The 25826-nt window shown below is 39.0% G+C and overlaps 2 protein-coding genes across 2 annotated transcripts in view; one reads left to right on the forward strand and one right to left on the reverse strand.

Moving 5' to 3' along the window:
- PDCD10 (programmed cell death 10) overlaps nt 1-9158 on the reverse strand; it is a 37375-nt gene extending 28217 nt beyond the window's left edge. Inside the window, exon 1 of the mRNA XM_070753569.1 lies at nt 8821-9158. The gene's annotated coding sequence lies outside the window, so the exon portion shown is untranslated. The remainder of the gene's footprint in view (nt 1-8820) is intronic.
- A 58-nt stretch (nt 9159-9216) lies between these two features.
- SERPINI1 (serpin family I member 1) overlaps nt 9217-25826 on the forward strand; it is a 186313-nt gene continuing 169703 nt past the window's right edge. Inside the window, exon 1 of the mRNA XM_070754139.1 lies at nt 9217-9427. The gene's annotated coding sequence lies outside the window, so the exon portion shown is untranslated. The remainder of the gene's footprint in view (nt 9428-25826) is intronic.

Here is a 25826-nt window from a genome sequence, read left to right on the forward strand (position 1 = left end):
CCTTGGTTTGCCTGCATCTTTGAATTTTTATCCCTTCTCTCATGCTTATGATGTGCAAACCATCATACATGGCCACTCTCCATAATAGCAGCTAGGTTTTTGAGTACTGAAGTACTGGAGCCAAATTTATATTGAGGATAACAGAATAAAGTTCTCAAAAATATAACTATATACAGTATTTATATAGAAATGTTATTGTCTACAGTATTTGTAAACTTGAAATTTGAATCAAAAAGATAGTAATTTGAGAAAGAATATTGTACCATCTTACCCAAAGCAAAAAGCCATTTTTTAAAGAATTGGAATAGATATTAAGAATCATGTTATCTCTTCTAGAAAAACTGTGTGTACTGCATCACATCATTATTATCACTTTGCTATGCAGAATGAGCACAACCTCTAGGCCTTAATTAAAGTTCTTGAAATTCCAGTTCAACAAAAAAAAAATGGCAGATTTAAATGAGCTAACCTTCTGGTTATTAGAAAAATGTGAAATAATCATAACTATGCTAGAAATTAACTGTCTTTCAAAATTAGCATAATCACTACCAAAAAAAAAACATTGCAAAGCAAACTATGTAAGTGTTCAAGCTTTTTAGAATGCTTTGTTTTGCATAAACAATGGAATATCATTTAGTAATAGTTTAACATGGAAGATGAAAAGGAACTACAGGTTTTGCATCTATTATTAATTTATTAAACTTAATTATTCATCTTTAATTGGCTCTGGGAGGTGCAAGGAGTACTAAAAAGGATGAAACAAACACCCTTTGTTTCATCCAGGAAGGACTTCCTATTTGTCCCTTTTCCTATGTCAGCATCTTTCCCAACATGACCAACATGTTCCCTGCTTCTTTTTATAATGCATCAAGTAAACCAAACGAAGAATGTGTATCAGGACATTTTCCTGTAATGATGAGTTAAGTACCAAATTCAATGGGTTTTGAATCAATCAAATATGAAGGTATCACTGTATCAATATTTTTTATTGTTCAAATTTTTACCACATTGATAAGATAGCAAAGTAAAACACATATAATAAAATACAGAAATAGGGGTAAGATAAAGCCCAAACAGTTTACGGCCTCCAGGAGGTTTTTCCAAAGTGCTCTCTTTAGATGTTCTGGAAGGTGAACCATGTTGGAGACAGATGAATCTACAATGAGTGACATGCCAGAAGGCTAACCTGTCCCTGAAAAACAACACTCTCAACCTCGAATCTGATGCTTCATCTAACATCAAGGTCAAGCCCGAATCTAGTGGGGACATATGATGCTGCAGGTAGCCAAATACCAAACTATTAAAAGCTTTGAAATACTACAGGTAACACTAAAAACAACTTGTGAAGATTTAATAAACCACCCAAATAACTTTTGACATCCCTCAATGCTTTGAGCTGTAGGTTTTGAGTCACCCAAGGCTCTGATTTGGATGTCATGCATAAATTGTGATAATGCAAATAACATAATGAAAATAAAGATTTTTTTTAAATTACTTCCATCTCCTGACAGACTCAGGGCAGCATACAACAATAAAACAAGATACAAAATTAAAACCCCAATATTAAAAAACATTCATCCATCTATCATTCATTGCTACTGGCTAGAGCTGAGTGTTGTTGCTCAACGGCCCCATTTAAATTGCTATAATTCTATACACCATTATTATCAGGTCTATAAGTAATTTTGAAAGGCATTATAAACTGACAAGTTATAGTTTATCTTATTATAACTAATTTTATTTTTAATTTTTTCCAGATATTTTCTCTATGATAGAACTTTTTTGTCAATAAGACACAAAACAAAATATAATTAGAACAGAGTTGTGAAGGGAATAATTATCCCAAATCAAAATTCATTTACAACTTTCCAAAAACATATAAAAACCTCAAATATTGTACAGAATGCTATTTACACCAAAGCTAGAAAGCCTGGTACATCCAGATGGTTCATACTTCAATTCCCATTGGCATGGCTAATGGAACGTATCTGAAACTTACAATCCAAAACATCTGGAATGTTTAAAACATCACATAGTGTTTAGGAGTAAACTAGCTTTTTTATGTACTATGTACATATTATTTGTGGATAGTCTTATCCACAAATAATAAGGCTTAATAGCCTTACTATTAAAAAGTACTACATATTATTTAAAGCAGGGATCCTAACCCCGGTCCTTGAACTAGCACTCAGCTGCGGCATGCCGCAAACAGGCCCCACGGGCTGCAGAAAAACCTCTCTCCACGGAACCAGTCCCCGGTTCCCAAAAGAATGGGGGGCACTGATTTAAAGTATCTTTCTTCTTCTATTTTTCTAACTAGCTTAATTTGATATGCTACAGTACAAAATGCCTCTACTGCTTTATGGCAAAAAAATAACTCCATAAATAAGCCAAATTCTGATAACAGGGGACTGTGGAGAACCTGATTTTTCTAGAATAATCAGGTTTTTAACAATCCTTTGTAATCAGAATTTCTTTTATTGGCTTATTTATGGAGTTATTTTTTTGCCATGAGATACCCTCTTATATTTTAATATAGATCTTTTATATTAGGAAAATGAATAAGGCAGTTACGTGCAAGCCAAATCAAATTATATCTACGAGTCTACGGAGAGGGGCGGCATACAAATCTAATAAATAATAAATAAATAAATCTAATATTTATCATGTTTAAAATGGCCAATTACATAGGCTTAGAATGTAGATGTAGAAAAACTATTTTCAGCATCATATACATTCCTTTATGGAAATAATTCTATTTGCTTGAAATTCAGGTATGGTGCAGAGGATAGCAAGTTGAACCGGGTAGACTACGGGTAGCCCTCAACTTACGACCATAAGTAGCTCAAAATTTCCATTGCTAAGACAGCTATTAAGTGAATTGTGCCCCATTTTACTTTTTTTGCCCTAGCTGTTACATGAATCATGTAGTAAATTAAATCTGGCTTTCCCCATTGACTTTGCTTGTCAGAAGCCAGCTGAGAAGGTTACAAATGATAATCGCATAACACAGCGACACTGCAACTGTCATAAATACATGACAGTTGTCAACCTCCTTGATCATTTGACCCTGAGGATGCTGCAACATCCTAAATGCAAAAACCAGCCATGAGTCATTTTTTTTCAATGCCATTATAACTTTGAATGTTACTAAATGAATGCTTGTAAGTCAAGGACTACCTGTACTTCCCATTCCAATTCGTTTAATAGTATCACCTTCTTTCAATCCTCTCTGCTTACCTACAGGTGACCCTGGACTTAATGAAGCAGTGGACCAACACAACAGCAGATGACATGGCTCCCCAAATCAACACAGTCTGTGGAAATTTTTGCATCTCATTTGTAAACTAAGGAGCCAGAGTATGGAGGAAGAATGGAGAACACACACTGCAAGTTGTTTGAAGTCCATTGTTTCCACAGTCTGTGTTGATTTGGGGAGCCATGCCATCTGCTGGTGTTGGTCCATTGTGCTTCATTAAGTCCAGGGTCAATGCAGCTGTCTACGAGGAGATTTTGAAGCACTACGTACTGCCATCCGCATATGAGCTTTATGGGGATAATGACTTCAATTTATAAGCAGAACTTGGCACCTGTTCACACTGCCAAAAGCACCAAAAACTGCTTCAATGACCGTGAGATTACTATCCTTGATTGGTCAGCAAACTCGCCTGACCTGAACCCCATATAGAATCTATGGGGCATTGTCAAGAGAAAGATGTGACATATGAGACCGAACAATGCAGAAGAGCTGATGGCCGCTATTGAAGCATCCTGGTCTTCCATAACACCTCAGCAGTGCCACAGGCTGATAGCATCCATGCTATGCCACATTGAGGCAGTAATTGCTGCAAAAGGGGCCCAAATGAAGTACTGAGTGCATATGCATGTTTATACTTTTCAGAGGTCTGATATTGTTCTATGTACAAACCTTGTTTGATTGCATGTAGTATTCTAACTTTCTGAGGTGGTGGATTTGGGGTTTTCATGAGCTGTACCCCATAATCATCACAATTATGACAAATCATGGCTTTAACTATCTTGCCTTGCGTGTTATGAGTATCTCTCATATATTAAGTTTCACTTTCTAAGTTACATTACTGAAATAAGTGAATGTTTGCACGATATTCTAATTTTTCGAGTTTCACCTGTATAAACAGAACAAAGGTCTTTTCAGAGCAGATTCTAAACCATTGAGATTGACTGAGATTAACAGTGGTTATTATGTCAGAGATTGTAATATTGTCACTACAATTATTCATATATACTGCGCCTTTATCACACTCAGACCTAGAGAATCAACAGACAATATCAGCCATTGCTTTTATCCACAATCCACTAAGTCTATAATAACCTCTGAAAAAGTATAGAGTAGGCAATATATTAGCTATCAACTAATAATGTATTGTTCTGCAGCAAGAAAAGCAAGGTACACTAGATCTGTGAAATATTTTCCAATAACAACATGTGATGCAGTCTCCAAGCTATTTTTATTGAAAACCAGAAAAAACACAGTTCAAGTAATAACTGCATTCAGTTTCTAAATTTTCAGAGTCTAAAGTTTGAGAATTTTCACCAGTTGTTCAAACCACTTGGATTGCCTGGGTTGCACTGAGTGAAAAGGAATACCGGTAGTCTTGGACCACATGTAAAACGTACAGTATAATTAATGTATATAAAAAACAAACTTCCTTTAAAAGTCTTGTGGGCTTCATTACTAAATGTCTAGGACCAAGGGTTGGACACACCCATTTTGAACAGTTTAAATTTTCAGGCAATAAATGGTCTGAAAAATGTACGGCTGTATTTAAAATGGAACTAACAATTTTATTCTTATCAAAATATATTAAGTTACAGTTTATAAAAAGTTAAAAGTTAAATGAAAATATTAATTTACTATAAAAAATATTATAGTAACTATGCCTATTACTTTCATTGCAGGAAAATTGCAGGTGATACACTGGAAAAATACACAGAAATATTTACTACTGTCAGTTTGTATGTCACAGACTTTCAAAAATATAAAGCAGACTAACTTATAACATGTTTTTCCAAATATACTGAAATCTCAGATAGCAATAATAGTAGAAATTTAGATTGGTTATAAATTGTTTTTCACTTTGTTGTGAGCCGCCCCGAGTCTGCGGAGAGGGGCGGCATACAAATCTAAATAAATAAATAAATAAATAAATAAATAAATAAATAAATAAATAAATAAATAAATAATATCAGTGATTCCCTCTCTCCCTTTTAAAGACCTTCTTTAAATCAATACTTTTTAAAAGTGTTGTAGAACAACTTTTTCTGAATACAATGGAAAATTAAACATTGTACTATATGGCTTATATAAACAATATAAAACGAAAGGTAGGATACCATGTTTAGGGGTATTTGAACTGGATTAGCAAATACTTAGATTAGTAAATACTTTCAGAAAGCTATTTGCTTTACAAAAGAAACTACAGAATGACTGGTTATACCACACTGAACCACAAACCACATTTAGCCTAGTGAATTGTGCCCACATGTATAGTTTATTAGTTTGCCATGCACCTCATGTAATTAGATCATAGACTTTTAGATAAATTCTAGTTTCCTAGTGTAAGTAATTTATCTGATTAGATATTACATCTATTGTCTTAATCCTCACTAAAATAACAAAAACTAAAAGGATACAATATGTGAGATTTTTTTTCTTATAACAGTCTAAAACTGTGATGGCTAACCTTTTTTCCCTCGGGTGTGAATGCCCACATCCATAATACAATACCCCTCTCACGTGCCCCTCCCCCTGCACATTCACACCTGATCTCCCCTCCCCTCGTCCCCACGCATGTGCACATGCCCCTCTCATGCCCCCCCCCCATTCGCTCCATTTTGGCCTTGCATCCCAAAACAGCGCGGAAAAAAGCCTCACAGACCCCCAAATCAGCTGGCTGGCGTTCACATGTGTGGTGAAGCTGAACTGGGTAAGAGCTCCTGTGCCTGCAGATAGGGCTCTGTGTGCCACCTGTGACATGCGTGCCATAGGTTCGCCATCACAGGTCTAAAGTATTTCACTTTCTAGTTTTCAAATGTTTATTTATTTATATTTACATCCCACCCTTTATTATTATTACAAATAACTTATGAACATATCCAACACACCTTCCTCCTTCTCCACTACCCTGTGAGGTTAGTTGGGCTGAAAGATAATGACTGTAGGAAGGTCAGCCTGCTGGTTTTCATGCCTAAAGTGGGAATAGAACTCAAGGTTTCTAGACCCTCTCCATCTTTCTAACCTAGTGACTTAACCTTATACCTTGTTTTATTGTGCTTTGCTTCATTGAGCTTTAAAGACACTGCATTATTTTTTATCAAGACTTTCCACCAACAAAAATGTTACAATTCACCGAAGGCTCCAACAATGCTCAAAAGGCATTTTCAACAATAAAGTGTTATAAATTTAATAAATTAAATTAATTTGGTTAAGACATGTACATTGCTATTTTACATTATTATTATACATTATACATGAATGAATACTAGAGTATTCATTCATTCATTCATTCATTCATTCATTAAATAAAATGTATTGGCTGTTCACCTTACCATAAGGAAATTCTGTGTGCCTTAAGTTATAAAAGTATACATATGAATATGTTGCCTATACATATACAATTTAAACATACATAAATTGAAATAAAAAATTAGTGGGCATGGCAGGAGCACAATGGGGAAAGATGGAACCACCTCCACTATGCTATTCCCAAGCCAACTTCAGAAATATGTTTAGGCCTTTATAAAAGGATAGAAGGGTTGAGGCCAACCCCACACTGGGGAGGGAGATGTTCCAGAGGGCAGGAGCAGAAGCAGATAAGGCCTTCTTCCTGGACCCTACTAACTGGAAAAATCAGGCTAATGGGTCCCCATCATGCCTTCTCTGCTAATATTGGTGATAGGGGCCAATCCTAGTGGGATGAGACAGTCCCTCAAGTAACCTGGACCAATGCCATGAAGGGCTTTAAAGATGATCACCAACAATTTGAATTTCAATCAGAAGCAGACTGGCAACCAATGCAGCTCATAGAGCAGTGATATTACAGGGGCCATTCCTGGGGTTGCCAAAACTTCCCAGTTTTGGCACCAGTTGTAGCTTCGGAAGCTCAAGGAGCCCCATTTAGAATGCAGTGCAATAATCCAACCACATAGCAGAGTGTAAAAATAACTTTTATATGCACTGCAAAAAAAAATGCATGTGACTCAGTTTACTGTGATGTAGGGAACCTCTGGCCTAAATATTTAAATATTCTAACCAGCCACATTCACATTTTTTTATATTCATTATGCCTTTTAGTCTCCCAAGCACAAAGATGACTGGATGCATTTGAAAGAATAAGATTACCAAGATGAAAATGTCTTCCTTCTGTATACTAAAAATAAAGTCACATTTTCATGCTTTGGCCATCTATGACATTTGAATGAAGAATCTCCTAGGTTTTTTTAACAAGACATTACGACAAGAAAGGTTCTCGCCAATGTCTGATTTTGATACTGTGTAAACATTGCATCAAAATATAATGAAACAGATAGGATCATTGGTTGCAAACCCAAGCACTTCTATATTTATATCATTAAAGTTTCACTCTGACCAATTGCAAACAACTACAATACATCTAGGACCCAGAGCAAGGGTCCACGAATGAACATTATCAATGTTAATAGTACCAACATCAGCATTAGCCTGAACTTCACCATGCAGGGGAAAAGCATATTATATTTAAACAAAAGCTATTTCGGTGTGTTTCCTTCAAACCTGACCAGTTGAAGAGAACTCCCATAAAACTAGACAGCAGGAATCACTCTCTGGAATTATATAATTCCTGAGATCTGGTCATATGACAAGATACTTCACCATTACTAAGCAGAAATACCGAAGTTTTTCCCTCCTGAGCGGCTCCCATTTTTCCCATCCTCCAACAAGCACATCCTTCCAAGAATGGGCATGCATTTTGGGTGTGTGTGCAGATGCATCATATAATATCCTTCATACTCCTGCTGAAGTACCTTTTTTTTTGTCTTCATGGAAGGCAGGTTGAAACAGTTTCTCAGGCGAAGGATAATACAACCCCTCTGCCCTTTATAAAGAGCAGGTTTCAACAGAGAGTTTTCATTCCAACACTTGAGGCCTGCCTATCCAAAGGCATCCCAGAGACCCTCCACAGACAATCAGGGTCCCAGAAAGGGAAGCTTCCCTCAGCAAGATCAGAAGGGCTGAGCCTGCTTCCTGCAGATGCTCTGGGCTGTTATCCTCCTCCTTCCAAGGAGACAGGTTGCTGTCGTTTCCCCGCCCTCCATATAATGATATGTATGTATGTATGTATGTATGTATGTATGTATGTATGTATGTATGTATGTATTTATTTATTTACTCTCCTTACAGCTACGGAAGGGCGGACATCTTCATCCAAGCAACTCCCGACTCATATTCACCCTTCACCCTCCATACCTAAATCCTTCTTTCAGGTATCAGAAGCTGCTTCTCTCGAGGTAAAGGTTTGAGCGCCTTCAGGAAAGAAGGGGGCCCTTTCCCTCAGTCAGCTATGAGGACAAGTCGCTGCCCTCCTTCACACTTTCTCTCGCGGCGCCCAGGGAAGGGCTAGGCCCGAATGCACCGGGCCCTCCGATGCTGAAACCCCCCTTACGCATACAGGTCGACGTAACCTCTGTGGGGTGGTCAGGCCTTACGCAAATTTACCATTGACACCCCCACTCCCACCTCCGGGCATTGCCTTGGCGACACCCGAAAGAGACAGAGGAAGGGGGCCTCTTCCGCCACATTACCTCACTTCTCGCTTTCACCTGACCCGCGAAGCCTCTAGGACTCCCGAGCAGGTTCCCCGCGTCGCTCCTGCCGGAAGTACGTGCCGGAAAAGAAGCGACCTCCTCTCGCTCGCTCTCTCTGCCTGTCTCTGTCTCTCGCCGCTGCCACCGTTGTTACCACACACACCAGGCGTTGTCCGGAACTAGCCGGCGACCGCGTGAGCCCATGGGACATGTAGTCCGCTTCTCAGAAAAACTACAGGTCCCGAAAAGCTTTGCGAGGACGGGGAGGGGGGAGAAAGAAAACAGGGCGGGAAGGTGAGGAGGGAGAGAAAAAGAGGCAGCGGTGAGGGGGAGGAGCCGATGAGAGAGAAAGGACCAATTAGAAGCCAGAGTGGGAATGATGGGCGAGGCTTTGACCGTATTAGGGAAGAAGAGGCGGGGCGAAGGGAAAAAGGACGGGCGGGGGAGAGTAAAACTCTTCGGGCGCTACAAAACGCGACAGAAGCGGTCCTGGAGGCGGCGGTCTTGCCTCTCGCACAGGTTCAGCGCGAGGCAACGGGTTGAGGTTGGCAGCCGCACCTGAAGCCCTTTTGCGGCTTCCCATCAGAGCGTTTCTCTCGGGCAGGTAAGCGCCGCCAGCCGCTCGTGCACACCAGCACAGCTCCTCCTGGGTGGCTTGGCTTGCGGTGAAAGCAGCTCCGTTCGGGGAACGCCGGAGCGCCCAGCTCGCCTTGTGCAGCCTTTAAAAAAAGGGGGATCCTTAAAAAAAATAAAATCCCATCCCTCGGGTAAACGAAGTACAACGTGTGTCCTTTAGGAGAACTGACAAAAAAACCCCACAATGCTTTAAAAAAAAATCTTAGTACCTTCTATTTCAGCAGAATAAAAGGCTCCAAATATTTAGGGAAAGAGAAAAAAAATCCACATTGCAATATTTGGGAAATACTCTTATCACTTGCTCGTGATAGTCTTTTGGGTTTGATTCTTTTTTTCTCCTTTGTTTCTGCCTCTCTGCTAGGTATCCAGGTATTGCTAGATCTTTCCCCACGTATGTTGCATAAATTCCTCTGAGCAAGGCTTAATACTTTTTCCTGACATTTTTACAAGTACCCGTTTTCACTGGGTGATGAGAAACAATTAGGTTTTTAACTGAAGACCCTGGTATCTTTCATTCATTCCCTTTATCCTCGCGTGTGTCCCTTTGCCAGATCATCCTAAACAATTGTAGCAGCCCAGCAGAACTTTAAAATGCATTGTTTTAGTGCTGAGGATTGATCTTTATGGGTGTAATATAAAAATAAATGGTCTCTTATTGTATCCCGTAACATTAACAGGAGTTGCAGTTAGTGCAATAAATCCCTTGAAAAGTTTTATGTTGATTCTCTGACCATTAACAGGGTCCTTTGTGAATTGTGCATATTTCCCTCTCTATTAGAACAAACTAATTTTTTATGTTTTGAAGTCATTGGGAATGTTGTCATTGTTTTCATGTGAATTGAAATGTAAAAAAAAAGTGGAAAAAGATGAACCTGCCAGTTATCAAGATGTGGATGAAGACATAAATTTATGAGTCTTTCTGATTAACGTGTATTAGGTTAATCTTATGTGAATTGCATACTACTGGTATCCGTGTAAATCTGTGCAATGTCTACTCTGCACAATAAGATATTTCGGAAACATTTCTTGAGAAGATCGTTCAGTCTCTTCATTTCAATTGACTCTACTTACCTCAATGAGGAATGTAGAAATGCCTAATTGTCTTTTTAAACAGCAGGCTGAGATCTGGGTGAATAAGGCTTCAGCTCTGTAAAGAACAGCAATCTAATCTGGCATAGAATGTTGTCAGATTGATCTGAATACCTGGTTCTTTTTTAAAACCAATATTGTCTCCTTAACATGTTGCAATTCACATTTCCCCCTCCGCATGTAGTAACATTGAATAAAAATGCATCTTAATATTAGGCTATGCAAATTTAATTTGTGAACTGTAATAGAAGTATGTAGAAAAGAAAGATGTTTTCCAGATTCTTAAATGCCAGCATGACATTTTAGATCAGTTCATTTAAAATTCTTATCAGTTTTCTAGGTGTTTAGAAAACCAGGTGCAGGGATGTTTGTATCCCTGATTATTTACTTCCAAATTGAAGTTCTGCCAAAATAAAATTACCATCTGGCTTATCTGTCTTTACATGACAATAAAAGCTTGAGTGGGATTTGGTTTCAGTGAGAATGACTATAACAAAATCCATATAATCCTGAAAATATTTACTTATAAATAAATATTTCTGAAGTCTTTGATATGGCCATTTATGGGGTATATTTATTACTGCATAAAAAGAAAACACATTAAGTTAATTATTTACTGCAAATATAGAGCAATTTTAAAATAACTGATTTGTGAATTAAAAGACTTACAATCTAAGCATTTCGGTTTTCTGTGACTATGTAATTGCTTATGTGTATTTCCATTCTGCCTTTGCATATAATGTAAGTCTACAGGTTTAATCTCATTCTTATATGTGGTTTAGATAGCACTCTATACTTCATCTCATGCATGTCATGCCATTGATCCTTCATTCCCAAAAATTTGATGAAAACTAGCATCTACGTCGGTGCCAAATAAATCACATTGTGGCTTGTCTGAAGAATGGACTGCTGATTTGATTTGGAATTCATTAAACAGCCATATCTGTTTTCAGGATCACATAGCTGTTTTAATAAGCAACAGGAAAATATTGTGTTCATAACCTTAGGCATTCTGAAATAGGTTTTTCTCTAAATAAATCTGAAGCTTTATATATTCATATTTTATCCAAATACATATTAAGCTAAATTTATCTCCTGATTAAAACAATCTTTATTAAAGGTTTCTTTGAAATCTCCCATTTATTTATTTATTATTTAGATTTGTATGCCGCCCCTCTCTGCAGACTCGGGGCGGCTCACAGCAGGATACAACAATTCATGACAAATCTAAATATAATTTAAAATATTTAAAAAACCCCATTTACTAAACAAACATACACACAAACATACCATGCATAAATTGTACATGCCCGGGGGAGGTGATTCAGTTCCCCCATGCCTGATGACAAAGGTGGGTTTTAAGGAGTTTACGAAAGGCAGGGAGAGTAGGGGCAGTTCTAATCTCTGGGGGGAGATGGTTCCAGAGAGTTGGGGCCACCACAGAGAAGGCTCTTCCCCTGGGGCCCGCCAACTGACATTGTTTAGTTGACGGGGCCCGGAGAAGGCCCACTCTGTGGGACCTAATCGGTCGCTGGGATTCATGCGGCAGAGTTTATGAGTACTTTATGAGTAACTCAAGACCATACATTGTTCTCCTTCCTCCTCCTCTTTTCCCTACAACAACAATGCTGTGAGGTTAAAGATGCCTATCATAGGACTAGAACTCACAATCTCCTGATTTCTAGGTACCTTTAGACCAAAGTGGCTCTTAATTATATCTCAACTAGGATTTAGCCGCAGAGCAGTTTAGATTTACAGCTTTAATGTGAAGCACTGCTTTCCTTTTCATATTGGACATGGGGAAGCTTTGCTTGTATATGTGGGCGTATTGTGTATTATGGGTCTCATAATGTGGCAGCAAGATTTGCAGCCTGAGTTTTAAGATCATCAGCTTTTCCTCTTTCTGTTATCTTTCCTCCCCTTGCTGAACGGTTAGGAAAAAGCAAGTACTTTACAAGAGATCTGAACAGATTATTTGCAGAGGTATTTTGAAATTGACCTGAGAGCCACATGCAACCTAAAACCATAGATCATTTTTTAATGAAATTCATATGTTCTTTAGAAGATGCAAAAAGGCAGCTTACCATTCACAACAACAGGAAATGTTGTCTTTTAAATGGAAGCATCATTTTAATTGGAAGCATTATTCATTTCATAAACAAAAAAAAAAAACCCACCAAAGCCTTGTAACCATTCATTTAAAAAAAACCCATAAAGTCTTTGTTGTTAAATCAAATATTTATAACTAACTTGTAAGGTAGACTTTGCAACTTCAGGTTAAACAATCTGTAGTTTCCCATTATTTATTCATTCTGTGTCTGCTTTCATGTAAACTATTATTTAGTTATTACTATGGAATAGGCTGCAAAAGTTCACATATTACACTGAACCTTGGCTTTTCCACGATTATAATTGTTTGAATTCATACAGCAGACTAAAACAACCCACATTATAGCTTTGTGAAGAGTGTGCAACAGGGGTGAAATCCAGCAGGTTTCGACAGGTTTTGGAGAACCGGTAGTGGAAGTTTTGAGTAGTTCACAGAACCGGTAGCAGAAATTTTGAGTAGTTCGGAGAACTGGCAAATACCACCTCTAGTTGTATTTGTAGTATCCTTTCCCCTGGAATTAATTAATTAATTTATTTATTTATTTATCAGATTTGTATGCCCCCCCTCTCCGTAGAGTCGGGGCGGCTAACAACAATAATAAGACAATATAAACAAATCTAATATTTAAGTTAATTTAAAAACCCCAATTTAAGAAACCAATCATACATACAGACAGACATACCATGCATAAATTTTATAGGCCTAGGGGGAAGGGAAAGTCTCAATTCCCCCATGCCTGACGACAGAGGTGGGTTTTAAGGAGCTTACGAAAGGCAAGGAAGGTAGGGGCAACTCTGATATCTGGGGGGAGTTGGTTCCAAAGGGTCGGGGCCGCCACAGAGAAGGCTCTTCCCCTGGGTCCCGCTAAACGGCATTGTTTAGCTAACGGGATCCGGAGAATGCCAACTCTGTGAGACCTAACTGGTCGCTGGGATTCGTGCGACAGAAGGCGGTCCCGGAGATATTCTGGTCCGATGCCATGAAGGGCTTTGTAGGTCATAACCAACACTTTGAATTGTGACCGGAAACTGATCGGCAACCAATGCAGACTGCGGAGTGTTGGTGTAACATGGGCATATTTAGGGAAGCCCATGATAGCTCTCGCAGCTGCATTCTGCACGATCTGAAGAGGTGAGAATGGAAGTTTTGCAGTATTCTTCCCCTGCCACACCCACCAAGCCGTGCCATCAAGACACCACACCCACCAAGCCATGCCCACAGAACCAGTAGAAAAAATTGGAGTTCACCACTGCTATGCAGAAAATGCAACCTCTCTGCGCTAGATTTTTCAAAATCATTTCTGGCTCAGACTGATACCCATTTGAATCTTAGATTCATAGACTAATCAAATGCATTCAAATAGTGGCCGTCATTACACCTTATGATAATGAATTTCACAGACTCTTTTTGTGCTATGTTAAGGATAAATTCCTTTTTCCCTGTTCTAAACCTTCAACTTTATTGGAGGACTCTTCTCCTTCTCAGGCTCATAAACACAGAGCAAACATGAGAAGACTTGGATGAATTTTTCTGTTGGTTAGTGGGGATAGCTTGGTGGGATGGTGCTGCTCCATCTTGCCGTGAGTGAGGTCAAGTTGGCAACACCCACTCAGTCACATGATCCCCACGAAGCCACACCCACAAAGCCATGCGCACAGAACCGCTAGGGGGGAAATGTGAATGTCATCCCTGGTTTACATAGTAAAAGTAGTCACATAGAGTAGACAAAATTTCTGTGCACACTTTTGCAGTAGTGTGTTGCTTCACTAGATGGTTGGTGTAGAAAGAAACATCTGGAAGTTGTGAAGTACAATGAGATGTTCCTCAAACAGTTTTCTGCATTGTAGCTTCTATATAGTTTTACCTTTTTCAAAGGAGGAATCTAATTGCAAGCATCATCTAAAGCATTTTTTAAAAATGCGAATGCTGGCTGGGGAATTCTGGGATTTGAAGTCCAGATATCTTCAAGTTGCCAAGGTTGGGAAATACTGTACTGATCTAAAGCATGTTACTCCTCCTTTTTTTGTGCAGAACTAAATACATGTATCTGTTAAATTAGAGCTTGTTCCATCCGAAAAGCCAAGAAGACTGTAATCAAAACTGCAAAGATTGAAGAAGATGTACCTAGCGTAGAGGGGCAAGCATAAAAATATAAGAAATTGGCAAAAAGGCACTAAGGGTAGTCATAGTGACTCTAATCTTACATAGCTTCTTCTCTGGCAATATTACACTGCTAACTGGAGCATACAAAACATTTGCTAGACCAATTCTCAAATACATCTCACCTGTCTGGAACCCGCACTGGATATCCACTCCTCTACTCACAACAGAATACCTTATTCCATCAAAGTTGAAATCTCGAGCTTAGGCAACTTAGAACTACATCACCTTTGAACCAATATAAATATAGTTCATAAAATTATCTGCTACAGGGTTCTACCTGTCAATGACTCTCCCGTTTCAACCACAACAATACACAAGCACACAATAGACACAAACTTAATGTAAACAATTGCAAATTTGACTGCAAAAAAATACAATTTCAGTAATCAGTGCCTGGAATTCGCTACCCAACTCTGTGGTTTCTTCCCCAAACCCCCAAAAATTTTAACCTTAGACTGTCTGCTGTCGATTTAACTCCATTAATAAGATGTCTGTAAAGGGCATGCATAAGCACACCAGCGTGCCTACCATTCCTGTCCCACTGTCCTCATTTATCTGTATTTACTTAAGCATAAAACGTACCAGGAAAGACTTAATGAACTCAATCTGTAAAGTCTGGAGGACAGAAGGAAAAGGGGGGACATGATCAAAATATTTAAATATGTTAAAGGGTTAAATAAGGTTCAGGAGGGAAATGTTTTTAATAGGAAAGTGAACACAAGAACAAGGGGACACAATCTGAAGTTAGTTGGGGGAAAGATCAAAAGCAAAGTGAGAAAATATTATTTCACTGAAAGAGTAGTAGATCCTTGGAACAAACTTCCAGCAGACGTGGTTGGTAAATCCACAGTAACTGAATTTAAACATGCCTGGGATAAACATATATCCATTGTAAGATAAAATACATGAAATAGTATAAGGGCAGGCTAGATGGACCATGAGGTCTTTTTCTGCCGTCAGTCTTCTATGTTTCTATGTTTATGTTTGTACCTGCTATCTTGTACATTATTATTATTATTATTATTATTATTGTTGTTATTGTTATTGTTATTGTTATTATTATTTATTAAATTTGTATGCCGCCCCTCTCTGCAGACTCGGAGCGGCTCACAACAGCAACAGAAAACAATATATAATACAAATTAAATATATTTAACAAAATAAAGAAACAAATAAATAAAGTTGCAGTTTCTTGAATCAACCATAAATTAGGCTGAGCTGATTTGGTACATCTCTCATAGCAGAGATTGCACCAGAAACTTTATTTCTGAGATTTTACCCCAGGATGTTGTCCAATTATGTCATCAGAGCTGCTCAAACAAATCCCTTTCCAATTCATTCAACAGGGGAACTGGCCTAAATGCAATGAGTGGTTTTAGTTTTCCCAAGGTTTAAAATGTCTAATTTGTTCTCTGAATTTCTCAGACTGAAAACTTGATTTGAATCTTTACCATGCCAGTGATACTATGAGGAGCAAATAGAAGATAACGAGGGGCATAGGCTACACTCCACTAAGTGATTCACTCCACTAAAGCACTAAATGAAAAATTCCTTAATACTAAGAATATTTCTCCTTATATTTTTTTTTTCCTGCTGAAGAGTAGATTACAGTACCTAAACTCCTGAATTATTACCATTATCGGAACATGCTTTAGATAATCCTGAATCTATCATACTCTTTGCAAGCAGTTAATGGAGATCCATCTCAGTAATTACCATTATCTGCAAGGACTCTGGTGTAAAGAGTTAGTAAAACGTAGATTAGCAAATCAATGGGAAACGGTCTTTAAATTATTGAGCACGTTTCCTACGCTCTTCAAACGAGTCTAATTTGACAATGATTATTTTTCATGTTTACTAACTCCCCAGAGAATTAAAAAGGATTAGTTATTAACTTACATTAGAAGTATAAAGTGGAAGAAAGGACTCTCTTTTTCTGTACTTGTTCTGTAATGTGGTATTCTGGCTTGATACCCATAAGATTGTTCATATGGCTGTCATGAAGAACATTACGCTTTTAAAAATGCAAATGTAGTTTTGACTTATGTACTAAAACCCAGAATGTATCATTACATGCAGAATAATGGATTTCTCAAGCATGGAGGGGAGCAAAGATTATCATTGTTCATCATTACAAGTATAGCACCATCCTAGATTAATAGTCTTGACTGATGTATATATATGATGTTTACTTTTGAGCTGCCTTTTTACTGTCATAATAGAAAGACTGATGAATATTACATTGTGTGATCAAAATTTAATTATTTGTTTCCAAATTAAGCTAAATGATTTGTTTTTTATATGATAAAATACGTTTTTGTGGGATTTTTATTGTCTTTAATTTCTTGTCTTCCTTCATCCCCCTCTCCCTCCTGAATTTTTTTCAAACGTTCTACAGAAAAATATAATGAGCAAAGCTTACGCAAACATATCAAAGATAAACATTTAACTGACCAATAGTGAATTGTCAAAATGTCAGATAACCTGTTGATTCAATGCAGAATACTGTATTTAGGAATCTTACCTCCATGGCCATACCAGGTTCGCCTGGTGCATCAGTTGTGGCCCTATTTGGACAGCGAGTCTTTGCTCACCTTGGGGCTAACTTTGAAGAGTGTTTGGAAACTTCAAATCGTCCAAAATTCAGCCGTGCAAGCAGTTATGGGCCTCCCCAGGCATACCCATATATCTCCATCACTCCGTGGATTGCATTGGCTGCCGATTAGTTTCCGGGCACAATTCAAAGTGTTGGTTATGACCTATAAAGCCCTACATGGCATCGGGCCAGATTACCTCCAGAACCACCTTCTGCCGCCTGAGTTCCAGCAACCGGTTAGGTGCCACAGGGTCGGCCTTCTCCAGGTCCTGTCAACTAAACAATGTTGTTTGACGGGACCTAGGAGAAGAGACTTCTCTGCAGGGGCCCCGGCCCTCTGGAATCAGCTTCCCCCAGAGAAGATCTATTTATGCTGCCAGGCTTGGGGCCATTAGACCCTAGCACCCGGTCGACGAATATAGTATGTTTCAATGTGTTAATGGTAATGGATGATTTTAACTCTATTATATTTTTTAAAAGTTTTAGTTATATTAATTGGATTTTTTAGTTATGTATACTGTATATTGTTTTTCGACATGTAAGCTACCCTGAGTTCTTGGAGAAGGGTGGCATACAAATCCAATTAATAAATAATAAATAAATAAATATACCAGACTACACTAAAATGGGATTAGGTAATTTATAATTCAGTATATTGCGAAGGCACAACCTGAAGTGTAAATATATAACATAATAGTGATAACATAAAACAATATGAAAAGGGACTTGGACAGCCATCAAAAATATGTGTCTCTGAGCACATTTGAATTCGTTGCATATAAATATTTAAAGATGCATAGTACCAATGACTCAGGTAACAACAAAGCAACCTCTTGGATTAGGCTCTATTATTTTCCCAATCCCAAATCCTAGGAGGGATTTTCAGTGCGATGTAGTATTAGAATAGAATTTTATTGGCCAAGTGTGATTGGACACACAAGGAATTTGTCTTGGTGCATATTCTCTCAGGATACATAAAAGAAAAAGATACATTGGTCAAGAATCATGTGGTACAACATTTAATGATTGTCATAGGGGTAAAATAAGCAATGAAGAAACAATCAATATTAATAAAAATATTAGGATACAAGCAACAAGTTACAGTCATACAGTCCTAAGTGGGAGGAAAAGGATGATAGGAATGATGAGAAAAACTAGTAGAATAGTAGTGCAGATTTAGTAAAAAGTCTGACAGTGTTGAGCAAATTATTTGTTTAGCCGAGTGATGGCGTTTGGGAAAAAACTGTTCTTGTGTCTAGTAGTCTTGGTGTGCAGTGCTCTGTAGCAACGTTTTGAGGGTAGGAGTTGAAACAGTTTATGTCCAGGATGCGAGGGGTCAGTAAATATTTTCCCTGCAGTTAAAGTAGGTGCATAAAGTAGGTGCATAATCAGAAAGGTTAATCAATCAACAGAAATGGGGGAGTACAACTGCATAGTCATGGATATAAAAGAGAGGGAGAGGAAACACCTTGGTGGAGAGGAAAAGGATTACAGGAGAATCAATGATTTTATGAAATGGACAGACAGGTTTTCTGGACAGCATTTCCCCTTCTGTTTTAAAACAATGTCAAACCTATTCATTCATTCATTCATTCATTCATTCATTCATTCATTCATTCATTCATTCATTCATTTAGATTTTTATGCCACCCTTCTCTTTAGACTCAGGGCGGCTTACAACATGTTAGCAATAGCACTTTTTAACAGAGCTAGGCTATTGCCCCCACAATCTGGGTCCTCATTATACCCACCTCGGAAGGATGGAAGGCTGAGTGAACCTTGACTCGGTGGTGAGATTTGAACTGCTGACCTACAGATTTACAGTCAGCTTCAGTGGCCTGCAGTACTGCACTCTACCAGCTGCGCCACTCCGGCTCCTGGAATTTTAGCTCTTAACGCTAGGTTTTGCTGTAACTTCCAACTCTTTCTTGTCTTATTTTTTTCATGTAACCTGCTCAGAGTTGCTGTGCTGCCAGGAAGGCAGCTTCTGCATTTCACAAATAGCCAAAACATAGGGCTAAAAAGAAAAGGCCCTCTGAAAAATGCCCTCCGCCCTCTTTTTTTTTTGCTAATTGCAAGGATATAATTATGTTAATGGTCCTTTTGCTGATCTTTTCTTTCATTCTTTCATTTCAGATAGCAGTGTTCCAATATCTCAGGGGTTGCCACAAAGAAGAGGGAGTCAGGCTATTCTCCAAAGCATCTGAGAGTAGGACAGCAATGGGTGGAAACTAATCAAGGATAGAAGCAACTTAGAACTAATGAGAAAATTCCTGACAGTTAGAACAATTGATTAGTGGAACGGCTTGCCTCCAGACATTGTGAATGCTCCAACACTGGAAATTTTTTAAATGTTGGATAACCACTTGTCTGAAGTAGTGTAGGGTCTCCTGCCCAAGCAGGGGGTTAGACTAAAAAAATCCAAGGTCCCTTCCATCTCTTTTGTTGCAGTTGTTGTTGTTGTTGTAAATGTGGTCCTTCATCACAAGAAAATTGTCCTCCTGGATGCATTCTTTGGGAATAGCTTCCTTTAGAAACAAATCCTTTTGAATGAAACGGGGCTTATATTTCTCATTAAACCTTCTTGGGATTTGTCCTCTGGAGTTTACAGCAACCACAGCCTCCCTTTGCAATATTTTCCACTTTCCTTTCAGGAGGTATGAAAAATATTAAGACCACTGGCAGGTAACTTGGGAATCAAATACCTATACTCATTTATCATCCTCATCAGAATAAAGAAAAAGAAAAATTCAGAATTTGATTCAAGCCATTCGTTCATCCAGGTTAACTTCCAGACCTAACTAGAATTTCCTGGTGGTCTCTTACCTGATTCTTTTAGGTTTTCAGTCACATGCTGTTATATGCTATTGATTTATTGATTATGTCTTTAAAAAAAACCACATACCGTATTTTTTGAGCATAAGACGCATCTTTTTCTTAAAAAAAAAGAGGGTAAAAATCTGGGTGCATCTTATACAGTACTCCGAATGTAGCCCCACCCAGCCTCTGAAATGGAGCAAGGCACAGAACTCACAACCAATGAACCTGTTGCTAAAATTCACCTCTGTAACAGCTGATTGGGGGCATTCTGAGAGGCCGATCCACCCACCAATCAGCTTTTTTCTTATTTTCCTCCCCCAAAACTAAAGTTCATCTTAAAATTAATCATAACTTGTCCTTAGTTGATATATCAATTTAGGCATCTGTCTGTCTTTCTCGTTGCCTGGTCAATCAGGTATCTATTGAAAGGATTCATATGTGATAACAGTGAAAGTGCCAGGTCATAAATTTTCATTCTTGCACAAAATCATTACTCAATCTTGCTGGATTTTTTCTAAAACCATTAGATTCACACATGATATTGATAATATGAGAGACACATTGCATCAAAATGACTGGCAAACAAATTGAATAAATAATAATTTATTTAACTCATTTATTGAGCCAGCCACAGGTAAGAAACCAAAAAAATAGAAAATATGCTAGCAACCTTAGTATGATATGTCAGCAACATACTGATTCTTGACATATAATTAGGTTTTGCAAATGCGACTGCATGTTAAGGGAACAAGCTAATGGTGTGAAAGACGTTAGTCAGTCACAGGGAAGAGATTAGACTAAACTGGCACATTATAAATCTAGCCCAAAAGAGTAAATTTATGGCATAACCAGGAGTGGGCTGCTTCCTGGATGGGGGCGAACGCAGTTTGGTAGTGAAAATGGAGCTCCATCCCAGAGCACCCAATTTGCACTAAAAGATGAAAGAAAATACAGGGCATCTTGCATAAGCCACGCCACAGTGTGGTAGCAAAAATTTTGGTAGCCCTTGACTGGGCATAACCTAACTACTGTGCAGCCTAGCAGATTACAGCAATCTTTCAAAGTTATGATGGCCCTATATGAGTTACAATAATCATTGGGTTTCTTAGCCTGTAGCAAAAACTCCCAATTATGAAGCTACAGCAAACTGTGGTTAGGTGATCAGAATTTCCAATGTTTCCAGTTGCCTTCCCATAAGGAAAGTCAGTGGGGAAGCTGACGGGGAAGTGGTCATATGAAGTCCTCTCTTAACAACTTGCATGGTCCTTGCGTAAGGACAACAACCAGGACTTCCAGAACTGCCCTTGCTAAGTTGCACAGTCTTGTGATGTTGTGGTGGACGCAGAGTAAGCACATGGACACAGAACATGGGTTATCAAATGGGTCACATTTATTATAATCAAAACAGGACCTGCAGAGGTAAAACGAAAGAGGGCGGAAAAGCCCATCAACAATTTCTGAGCAACTATGGGTGAAGCCTCCTGCTGAGCCAACCAGACAGGGCCGGTGGCAGCAACAGAAAGAGGGAGGCAAGCGGTGCTCCGCCCCTCTTGTATGGGGGAAGCCGCTTGTTCGCCTCCCGGAAGCTCATTATGCCCCGCGACCGACGTGGGGCATGCTGCGGGCCACGGGGAGTGGGGGTCCACGTCATTCACGTGCGCCTGCTCTACCCAAGCTGCCGCTGCAATCCAACAGCATCCTGCGGTGCTCCCGGTGCCACTGCAAATGCCGCCGGCCTGGAGGCGTCCAATGGTCAGTTGTGCATCACTTCGCAATAGCAATTCCAAGGACTACCTGTATAATATAGTAGAGATGAAACTAATGGGACACTGGGAACCAATAAACTCTTTGTTATATATTTTATTAAGCCAGCAGGAATAACAGATGTTACTAAAACTGTAGGACAAAATTCATGAGCAGGCAACTTGAATGTTAGAAAGTGGACTCACCAATGTACTTATATATGATACCAGCTGGACAGTTTTCCCCAACCTAGGCATTATTCAGAAGTATAGATTCAATCTCTGGAATGTTCAGTGATGGCTCTGATAGCTGGAAATTTGTGAGAAATTAAATTGACACATCAAGAGGACCTCAGGTTTGGAATGCAGCTGTAGAGGCATTTTGAATAATGAGATGGACAGCATATAAACAAATAAACAAACAAACAAATAAATATTTGGGGACAGTAAAGAAATTAGAATAAAATGAGATCATTAAAATACTGGCCTGCTTTCAAGGGAAGTTCTTATGCCCCGGCCTTCAAGTATCCACTCACTTTTCCTAACGTTAATAGCAGGTCAGGGCTTACCATAAACATTTATTTTATTCCTTATACAGTGATACCTTGTCTTACAAACTTAATTGGTTCCGGGACGAGGTTCTTAAGGTGAAAAGTTTGTAAGACGAAACAATGTTTCCCATAGGAATCAATGGAAAAGCAATTAATGCGTGCAAGCCCAAAATTCACCCCTTTTGCCAGCCGAAGCGCCCGTTTTTGCGCTGCTGGGATTCCCCTGAGGCTCCCCTCCATGGGAAACCCCACCTCTGGATTTCTGTGTTTTTGCGATGCTGCAGGGGAATCCCAGTAGGGGAATCCCAGCATCACAAAAACGGGCGCTTCGCTGGCAACGGAAGTCTGGAGGTGGGGTTTCCCAGTGAAGGGAGCATCAGTTAAATTGCAGCATCACAAAAACACTGAAGTCCTCAAAACCCCACCTCCGGACCTCTGTGTTTTTGTGATGCTGCGATTTCACTGAGGCTCCCCTTGCTGGGAAACCCCACCTACGGACTTCTGTTGCCAGCGAAGCGCCCGTTTTTTCTCTGCTGGGATTGCCCTGCTGGGATTCCCCTGCAGCATTACAAAAACATGGAAGTCCGGAGGTGGGGTTTCCCATGGAGGGGAGCCTCGGGAATCCCAGCAGTGCAAAAACAGGTGCTTCGCTGGCAATGGAAGTCCGGAGGCGGGGCATCCCAGCAGCGGTGGTGGGTTTGTAAGGTGAAAATAGTTTGTAAGAAGAGGCAAAAAAATCTTAAACCCCAAGTTTGTATCTCGAAAAGTTTGTATGACGAGGCGTTTGTAAGATGAGGTATCACTGTACTAACAAATGCATCTTCAAGTGTTCTCAAAAGCCTTGGCTGTAAGTTCTTGCAGTTCTAAGCTCTAAGCACTGGTTTTCATCTTTGTAGGAGGACTTTTCCTTAGAGAGCAGAGCCAATATTTTTGAAAATATTTTCTGACACTGCATAATAATACAGTTATTCAAGCAGCTGAATCTTTTTCCAAGCGGACATGGTTTTTATTTGCAAAAAATAGCCAAAAATCACTTATGAAGCAGATATATAAGCCTGGAAAATAACATAGATGTTCTAATTATCCATAGTCTTTCAGAGAATATGAACAATTTACCCTTTTCTTCCTTTGCAGTCCGCAAATTCAAACATGTGTGATGTTATCCCATCACTTTGCAGCCTACAGACTCCTCAACAGTGACCAGAGAATTGTCCAACCTTACTAATTTGGGGCATTATTCAAATGTAATGCAAAACCATGTTTCCTTTATTAGTTGATTAATTAAATATAACACATAGGTGCACTATTCTCATACTTTCCCAACTACTCTTCCTAATTCTAGAGTTAAAGAGTGATTTAACATATATTATTGACAAGATTTCCTCTCTCTTTGAGTCAGTCAGATAAACTTAAGCAGCTGGCTTTGATCTAGCTGGTGATCCTTTGACAAGTATTGATCTTTTATCCATCTTCAATGTCTTCCATTATGAGCAGAGCAGGTCCCATAAAAGTCTTCTTCTTCTTCAGCACTGTCCTACCAGTAGTGTTCTCTTGAAGGCTCTGTGGACTTTGTACCACTCATGTTCTGTCGGGCTCTCTGGTAGACTCCTCCCAAAAATTCACAGGTACAAATTTCAGACACACACACACGTTTGAAAATTCGAAACAATGTTCTTTATAATGAAAATTCATATAGCAAAGAGCACTTGTCTCCAAACAAACTGGTAATTTGTACAAGTCCCTTATCAGTTCTGTGATACTTAGCTTGCAGCTGTGAGGCAATTCACAGTCCTTCTTTCACAAAGTGAAACACACTTTGCCCTGGTTTAGTTTCAAAGCGGGGGAAAAATCAGCACACAAAAGGTCCAAGTCAGTAAAGCAGTCACGAAACACAACAATCAGATAATCCTCCACAATGGCCAAACCCACAGGCTGCTATTTATAGCAGCCTCACTAATTACCACAGCCCCACCCAACCACATGTGGCCTCATTTTCTTTGATAATAATCTCTCAGTTGTTGTTGCCTATGCATCGCTCTCTGCATGCGTGGCTGTAACATTAACTCTTGTTCTGAATCCAAGGAGGAACTAGATAATTGATCTCCTTCTGAGCTGTCTGCCACACTCTCCTCCTCCCTGTCACTCATGTCTTCTTGGTCAGAGGAGCCTTCATCATCAGATTCCAACGGGGGCAAAACAGGCCTGCAGCATGTGGATGTCTCCCCCACATCCACAGTCCTTGGGGCAGGAGCTGGGCCAGAGCTAACCACAACAACTCACAAACGAGCAAATATTCAGTAGTGCAAGCACGTCCTAATCCATTTTAGAATCTAATTTCTCTGGACTGAAATGAACAATCCACCCTCAGCAGGTACTAGAACCTGTCTACTCTGTTTTAAGCACTGTAGCTGCCAATCATTACCTCCAATTCCAAGTGTCTTCTTCTCAAAGAAAACTCTACCTCAGCATTTTCTTTTAAGATTTATCCCTATGCCACCCACATATCGCTTTCTCCTAAGAGAATTATTAACTACCAGAATCCAAGGTACACATACTTTCAGATGCTTATTAGCAAAGTGATTTTTTTAATATATTGTCATGGATACTTGAAAAGACAGTAGGATCATCATGCTAAGATAAATAAAGGCTGACTGGAGATCCAGACAGCTCAAATGGCTATAAAGATTTATTGCAAGCTTAAACTCTCTACAAGAATCTGAACTACTAACAGTCAAAGCAATTTGGCAGTAGATAAGAAATTCAAGGTGGGCTGAAGTTAGATCTCTTGTAGACAAGAAGGGACTCATGACTGATGATGTATTTGACCCCCTCCCTCGTGTTCAACCTGGTCATCTCTACACTGGTTTATCACTTGACATTGAAAGGCACTTCATGACTTGAAGGTGAGAAGGAATTGTAAAATAAATGTCTAAATGATGCTGTCAGTTACATTTAATAGCATGCAGTCATGTAAGAAGATAAGAGTTTAGACTTTCTAGAAGAGTACGTTAATCTTACCTATCTGTGTGTCAAGTAAAAACTGTATGATGAAACCTCTTTCTCTTTAGATTTGTGAGATGCATATTTCTTCATGGATGAAACACAAGCTATTAATTTCCCTATAAATCTAAATAAAAAGGTTCACTACGCAACTTGTATATCTATGGTTGACATATTCCAATGTTGCTTAGGTCAATATCTAGCAATGCTGAGAAGTTTTAAATGTACAGAATTTTCTGTATCTTCTGGATAACCTTCTGCTCTCCATCCTAAAGATTTTTTTGAATATTGTGGTG

The sequence above is a fragment of the Erythrolamprus reginae genome, chromosome 5 (genome assembly GCF_031021105.1).
Source record: "Erythrolamprus reginae isolate rEryReg1 chromosome 5, rEryReg1.hap1, whole genome shotgun sequence".
NCBI classification, from domain to species: domain Eukaryota; kingdom Metazoa; phylum Chordata; class Lepidosauria; order Squamata; family Dipsadidae; genus Erythrolamprus; species Erythrolamprus reginae.